Source organism: Setaria italica, chromosome VIII (assembly GCF_000263155.2).
Source record: "Setaria italica strain Yugu1 chromosome VIII, Setaria_italica_v2.0, whole genome shotgun sequence".
Lineage (NCBI taxonomy): Eukaryota > Viridiplantae > Streptophyta > Magnoliopsida > Poales > Poaceae > Setaria > Setaria italica.
The window spans coordinates 7,302,903-7,311,280 of NC_028457.1; the positions used below are offsets into that span (position 1 = coordinate 7,302,903).

At 42.4% G+C, this 8,378-nt stretch overlaps 1 pseudogene; it reads right to left on the minus strand.

The window, feature by feature from the left end:
* Window positions 1-2,550: 2,550 nt before the first annotated feature.
* On the minus strand, window positions 2,551-6,373 carry LOC105914905 (annotated as a pseudogene).
* Between the last annotated feature and the right edge of the window lie 2,005 nt (window positions 6,374-8,378).

Genomic DNA, 8,378 nt, shown 5'->3' on the forward strand with positions numbered 1-8,378 from the left:
CCTGATAAAGGAGTCTCCTTGTCCGAATATGAGTAGTAGTCGAGATCCTCGATCGTATCCGTATCGGATTGTGATCTGGACAGGGCAACCTGATAAATAGTGGTTGCGTTGCGGAGTTCAAACGTTAATCGACTCGGGTGGTAGTCTGACTCACACGATGGCTTATGTGCCATCTCGTGAAAATCAATCCGACCGTCGGAAGAAGTCGAGTTGAACTCGGACTTTTCCCCCCCTCCTCTAACTAGGTCAGAAATTGAAAATTGGCCGAAATTCTTGACGAGATCCTCCAGAGGCACTAGAGATTCATAGTTTGCTACTTCTTTTCCGGGGTCGACGCAATGTGGCGATGGAAATTTCTAGTGCCGTTTGCAATGCAAACCTAGGAGCCGAAGACAAACAACGCACCTGCTTCGAACACGACGATTGGCTTGATGATGACTTGTGCCATCGATTTTGCTAGTGGATTCTCGGCGAGAGCCCCTACCTAGTGCGCCAACTGTCGATGTTTGGATCCGGCAACCTACTGAGGGGGGTGCCCAAGGTAGTATTTTGGTTAGTGGGGCTCGTCGAGATCAGAACTTCGAAGGTAAACGTAGACACACGATTTAGACAGGTTCGGGCCGCTAGATTGCGTAATACCCTACGTCCTGTGTGTTGGTTGGATTGAATTGCTTTGAAGGGGGTCCCTGCCTCGCCTTATATTGCCGAGGGTAGGGTTACAGGTCGGTTGGTTACAACAATACTAGTCGGATACGACTAGAGGAGTTCTACTCTTATTACAACGAGTACTTTTCTAATTCTCGACTAGTTTCTGTCTTTCCATGTAAACTACGCCGTCCTGCGCCATGGTCTCCATGTCAGATTTGTCTCGGTGTCTAACCCCATATTTAGGACTATCCAAACCTTCTAGTGGGACCATAGATGTATGTATGACACACTCCTACTTTTTATTGTAAACTAACTATCTCGTCCTATGAAGTATATAAAGGAGGGTAAGGGTACCTAGATTTGTAGAACCTGAAGCAAGACTAAAAACACCCAAGTGCAGGACGCAATATATAACACCCCCAACAAAAAATAGAGTATTATGCTACTCCGGCGGCCGAAACATGTATAAATCTGTCTTGTATTATCCTGCTGGATTTCAGTCAAGGTGCCATAGCTGCGTGACATCGTCAAGGTTGAACGATGCCATCCAAACTTTCTACTCCTGCAGGATACGGACCGTGTGGAAATATGACCCGCACCGGCTAAGGAATGGCAATGAACCAACGAGGACTTGGTAGAGATTTATGGCAACAACCCTACAATTAGTCGAGTGGAACCATGTCATCTTCTAGTGAAAATCAAATATGGAACGAAGGCATCGCTACAATTACAGAGAGATTTATAGCAGCAACCCATGATCAAAGTGTGGAAAAGAAATCATTTTCCCAGATCTAACCAGCTCAAGATGCTACTCCAGCCACTGCACACTGCTCTGTTTTCCCTTTTCCAATTAACGCAACTGTAAAAAAGCATTAACCCCTGCATGGAGTCGAACCTTTTCAGGATATAAATATGCGAAATGTCTAGTAATACATTCTTCTCCTTTTCCAATGTAGCAAGCTCATGTTCTTTTCAATCTTTCGCACAATAAGACAGAATGAAATGACAGGATTGTGCCATAAAAGAACTGGTCACATTACAAGACTAAACGCTGAATCAAAGTACATATGCACACTAAATAGCTGGTCCAGATTGTCGAACAAATCCACACGAACTGAGTGCAAAGAAAAGAATGCGGCATAATGTGCCAGATCCAACTAGACATTTAAACATCTGAACAGTTTCTGCTGCCATTTTTTAAACATTCATACGACTGGAACGCTAACTACGATAGCATCAAAGATTCTCCAAACACTAATGATGAATACCTCGTTGCAGTAAACTTTAGCCTTACATTTCTATACAGTAGAGACAATATATCCCGTGTCAGCCCAAATTTTCTAGTGCCTCAGATCAGAAGCCCAAACCTGTACAAAAATGAAAGGCACAATAACTTCAGAATTGATGGTAATCTACAGAAATGGAACCTCAGTTACTTGACAGAATTTTAAAACATCAGGGACAGGCATTTGACCAACACGCAGCCTAATAAGATAACATGTTCAATTAACCTCACAATCAACCAAAGCACTGATTAATTGTTGGATGCGAAGTTTTCTAACCATGATCCACTATGATCGTTTCAATTTAGAACAAGAATACATCTAGGTAAACTACCTTTGAGAATTGAGCATAATGTACAGGATTAAACACAGAAAGTTTGGACTTTCAAAAGAAGAGAACATCTTAATGCTTTTTCATGTCCAAGAAAATGGATGGGTAAAGGGGGAAAAACGACAGGACATGGGTTATCCTAAGAACAGCGCAAACTGTAGAAACCTAAGTCAAATCAAACATAACAGTGGGAGTACACATTTCAACATTCTTAAAAGCATGATATGATGTGTCGTAAGTAGATAGAATGAAGGGAAACTGTACATACTGTTCAACTTTGTAGCCACGTTATTGAGAAGCTTTGAATGAACAATCTGTCCAAATGTAGACATCCAAGATCTCCCCGTGAAGTTTCTGATACTGCTCTTGAAGCCCAGCAACCCACGGTGAGGATATCTCTTGCATATCATCTGTAAGAAATAAATTCTTCAAGTTGTCCAAATTATCAACAAACCTCAAGTTTAGACAGTTCTCTGCTTTTAACTGTCCCACACAGGGGAGATTTGTGACCCTCTCTAGGCCTTCACATTCTGCGATTACAAGCGTGGAGATAGACTGAAGGTTCTCCACAACCTTAAGGCAGCCCAAATCTCTAATTTCAAGCGTCTTCAAGCTGGTGGCATCCTGTCCAAGCCTCTCTGGGAGAGCTTTAAGCTTTGGGCAGTGAATGATTTGCAGGCACTTCAATCGAGGCAGCAGCCGCATCTTTGGAATTGAAGCTCCTCCTTTTTGCTTCACATTAGCACTACCTTCTCGCACTTCACTACTTGATGCTGATACCTCTCCTTCAACAGAAACTAAGGTCCACTCCTCCAAGTTGGGCACATCCAATATGATGAACCACTCAAGACGTGGAAATGCTACTGCCCCTACAGGTTCAGGATTACCCACCCCACAACTTACAAATTCGGGTCCAATCTTGATAACAGTAGTTGCTCCGCGGATTTGTAGATATTTCAAGTTGGGGAGATGCCCAACTGGTGGAAGATGAACACAAGATTTACAATAACTGAGTATCAGGTATGTCAGCGATGAGAGGTGAGTAGTACCTATCCAGGTGGGATACCTGCGGCCAAAGAATTCACCAATTTCAAGGTATTCCAAGCTGTGCGGTGGGATTAGCTGCTCAAAGGTCTCCTCAGTATTGCTAACTTCCTCTTCAGAATATTGTTCATCTGTGCACCGCAGTTCTAAAGATTTCAGATGCTTTTTGTTTATCAGAAAATCTGTGCTACAAGGACCTGCCTTTTCAAATTTAACCATTGAAAGGCTTCTCAACTGTTGAAGACCACTCAATTCCTCAATGTCCCATCCATCTTGCGTTAGAGTAAAATTATCAATGGCACGGCCGCAAACTGGAATTGATTGTAAATCGTTGAGAAAATTCAGTGCACCAATACCTTTTGGAACCTGATTTATCGGTGTTCCAGATAGACCAAGGCACCTTAACTGACATAACTGAGTTATTGCCAAGAGAAGACAGTGCAAAGCTTGGCAGTGCTGCAAGCTCAATACCTGAAGGTTTTTGAGACACCCAATGAAGGTTTTTGAGACACCCAATGGAATCAGGTAGGAATGATTTCTCACTAAAATCAAGATTAAGTGTGTATTTGGTTTGAGGGTTGAAGTGGGTTGGGACGTGTCGGACCCAGATGGATCCATGTTTGGTTCAGAAATGAAGTGGGTTGGGTCCATCCCTATATAGAATATTCTTACTAGATCCGGTGTCGAGATGGTCCGCCAAATCGAGCGGACCATCCCGACCCACTTCCATTCCGTTGTGCTCTGTCTTCTCCGACGGTTGGAGCGAGTGCGAGGCGCGGCGAGGAAGGGGCCGCTGGTGGGGAGGGCTGAGGCGCAGCCAGGGAAGCTCCCACGCGGGGAGGCCTGGTCTATGGGGTAAGGGTGGCCGGTGGGGGAGGACTGAGGTGTGGGCGCGTGGCAGGGGCAGTCTACTCTCCGGGAGGCTCGGCCGGCGGGGAGGGAGGAGGCACGGCAGCGGGCTGGGAAGCTCACAGCGGCAGATGGTAGGATGGCGCTCAGGCGGCCAACGAGGAGCAGCAGGCTAGGGAGCTAGCGGCAGCGGAGGGCAGGGGCGCAGGGTGGTGCTCGGCCGACGAGGAGCCGTGGTAGCTCGCAGCAAGAAGATAAGGATCAAATCGAAAAAAAGAAATAAAGAAAATGAGAAATAGAATGGATGACAAATGGGGCCCATAAATGACTGGTGGGGCTTGCTAATGAATGTGTTAAAGGTGTCAAAAATGACATCATTCATCTCTCTCAACCGATCTAACCAAATAAAAAACTGGAATGAACCCAACCCACTCAACTAAACACGAGGTGGGTTAGATCCAACCCAGAAAACAGGGATGGAGCTAACCCATCCCACTTGGTACTCAAACCAAACACATGCTAAGTAAACGCAAATGGATTAAGCCACCAATACAATCTGGAATGCTTTTTATAGTTGAACCAGTCAAATCCAATACTCGAATGTGTGGCAGAGTTTTGAATATTTTATTTTCAACTATTGTTGGCTTGGTACTATGAATTATCAAAGTCCTTGCTCTAATTTGTTCCTTGCCGATGTCCGGGAGCCTGACAGAACCCTTGTCAGGAACAATTGAAATTCGCCGTAATTTTGACAAAGATTTGAAATCCAACAATTGTTGATCTCCACAGAAGCATTCATCTTGTGATAAATGTTGAGCAAGCCGCCTTAATAAACTATGCATTCTACAGCGACCACAATCAACGTAAAAAGGATCTGGTTGAAGAAGATTCCAGTGTATCAATTCATTGTAATATTCTTCAGCTGTATCCTCCAGGAGTTCGTCTTCTTGCTCTTCTACAAAACCCTCGACAATCCAATATCTTATAAGGTCAGCTCGGTACATGATATGACCTTCAGGGTACAATGCACAGTAGAGGAAGCATTGCTTCAAATTTATTGGTAGGTCATCATAACTCAGATACAATGCTCCTCTGAGCTCAACGGAGAATTTAGTCGTAGACCAAGCACTCTTGTTTATGAACTTTCTCTATTCATTCTTTGTCTTTTCTTTTGTTGCTAGAACACTAGAAATGACCTTAATTGCTAGAGGAAGGCCGCCACACATACGAACAATTTTTATCCCTATATCTCGTAAGTTTTGCACTTCAGCCTCTTCATTAATGTTCATGCACTTCCCCAGTAGCTCCCATCCGGTACCATATGACATCAGTTGTACTCGATGCACAGTGTCATTCCAAGTCTCTAGCGGTATTCTAAGTCATCCAACACAATAAACAAGGTTTTGTTTTCAACAGCTGTTCCAAGCTTTCTACTTAGTTCGCCAACTGTCTCATCAAGCATATAATCTACCCCAATGTTTCGAAGAACTTCTTTCAAAAGAGCATCTTTGGAGTATTCCTGAGAAACACAGAGCCATGCTCTTGTGGTTAAGGCTCCATTTATCATGTCATCATTATATATGTTTTGAGCGAAAGTAGTTTCCAACCCCACCTGTTCCAACAATGCCAATCTTGTGTGCCGTCTCGTCCTTGTGTCTAAGAATCAGTTCCACCAATTGCATGGAAGCAAGTAAAGTTTCCTTTCCCACAAGGTTGGGCTCTAAAAGTTCACTAGTTCTCGTTCTCCTCACAACTGAAGCTTCCTCTTTATTACGCACATTCTGAAGTTTTAAAAATCATTCACCAAGCTTTGAAATCTTGTCAAGTTCAGTGTTCAAGTTCCTGATCCGGATGGCAATCTTGTGAAGACTTTGGATATTAGGAAGGCAAGAGAAAAGTTGAGATATTACACACATTTCAGAGCTTCTTGATGATGAAGCATCAACCATTAGCAGCTTGTTTCCTTCTAATCAGGCCAAGTCAATAATGTTATCAGCTTCATATGAAGCATCTTTCAGCTCGCTGAGCCAGTTGTTAACTGCTGACTCCTCTGTTCTCTCTGCTCTGCATCATTAATAAAGCATTGTACTTGTTTCATCGTTCGTTGTAATTCTTTGAGATCTTCTTGTAACCCCAGAGTTATAATGCCCTCATCTATAACGATATCTTGAATCTTGCTAACGATTGAACCAATCTGACTATAAAGTATGGCTGCCATCAGATAACTCAATTAGAGGGATCCGACAAAAATACCTAGCTTCACAAATTTGCAGAGCAACAGGATGGCAATGAATGTAGAACAACTGTCAAGATGGTTTGAAAAGTAGATAAACTTACGGATATTGCTATTGTTTTTCATCTAGATTTTAATAACGTAATTTAATTTAGTGTGGATTATACTTTGTTTCACCACACTGGAGGATCATTAATAATTGACATGTTGCATAGAAGCCTTGACAAATATCTGTCTTGATTATATTTTTAGCTATAACAACATTAATGTGTTTTCCATTTTTATTGGCAAACATCTTTGGTACTAACTGAATACTCACACAGTGAACTGTTGAAGCAATCTGAAGCACGGCGAGAAGCCTTACCTTTCAAACAGTATTTTCCAACAATAAGTGATTGAATATAGCACCAGCCGTCAGATGATGGCCAAGGAGAAACCCATTAATAGAATATGTGACGGAGGACAATTAGTTGGTTGCAGAGAGTAATTGGAATCAGCACATCACACTTCCACACCTGGAAAAAGGTGGGGACGATGACGCTAAGCAACAGTTGTTATGTATGACGTATAGGAATATGAAGTACAAAGGAGACACACGATTTAACGTGGAAAACCCCTCCGATGTGAAGGGGAAAAACCACGGGCACCAACCAGTAACAATCTCACTATCTCAAGAGATTTGGGTTACACGCCTATGGCGGCTTACAAGAGAATCAAGTCTCCACGAAACCCTAGCAAGGGTGTATATACGGGCCTCCGCTCCGTCAGAAGCCCGGCCTATATCCTGGAGTGAATTTGGAACAACTCCAACAAACTCCACCTTGAGACAAATTCATCTTATATCATAAATCAACCCTTCATCCTGAACATAACAAAGATAGAAAACCACTGGTGCCAACAATAGTCTCTTGGACTATCCAATTAAACCAACTAAGCTTGAGCACAGCTCAAACGTAGCAATAGGAACAGGCTTTGTCATAATATCAGCAGGATTATCATGAGTACTAATCTTGCATACCTTCAGCTTACCTTCTTCAATCACATCACGCACAAAATGATACTTGATATCTATGTGCTTAGTTCTCTCATGGAACATCTGATCTTTAGTGAGGTAAATTGCACTTTGACTGTCACAGTGCAAACTTATGCAAGATTCAACTCCACAAAGCTCAGCGTACAAACCTTTCAGCCAAATTAATTCTTTGCACGCTTCACAAATAGCCACATATTCTGCTTCAGTAGTAGACAAAGCAACAACTAACTGTAAAGTAGCCCTCCAACTCACAGCACAACTGCCAACAGTAAACACATAACCTGTAAGTGATCTTCGCCTATCCAGATCAGCAGCATAATCAGAATCCACATAGCCAATAAGACCCTTATCAGTTCTTCCAAACTTCAAACAGGAATCTGTTGTGCCTCTGAGGTACCTGAAAATCCACTGAACTGCCCTCCAATGTTCTTTGCCAGGATTAGACATATATCTACTAACAAGACTCATAGCATATGACAAATCTGGACGAGAGCAAACCATGGCATACATCAAAGACCCAACAGCACTAGAATAAGGAACCCTTGACATGTATTCAATCTCTGCATTTGTACTAGGACACTGAGCAGCTGACAACTTAAAGTGAGGTGCAATAGGGGTACTAATAGCCTTAGCATTTTGCATGTTGAAACGCTGAAGAACTTTCTTAATATAATTTTGTTGACTAAGAAATAGCAACCCAGATTTTCTGTCTCTACTAATTTCCATACCAAGAATTTTCTTAGCACTACCAAGATCTTTCATATCAAAACCACTACTCAATAGCTTCTTTAACTTAGTGATTTCAATCTTACTCTTGGCAGCAATCAGCATATCATCAACATATAACAGCAAATATATAGGTGATCCATTAACATGCTTGATGTAAACACAGCTATCATACTTAAATCTTTTAAAACTGTGTGATAACATAAATGAATCAAACCTCTTATTCCACTG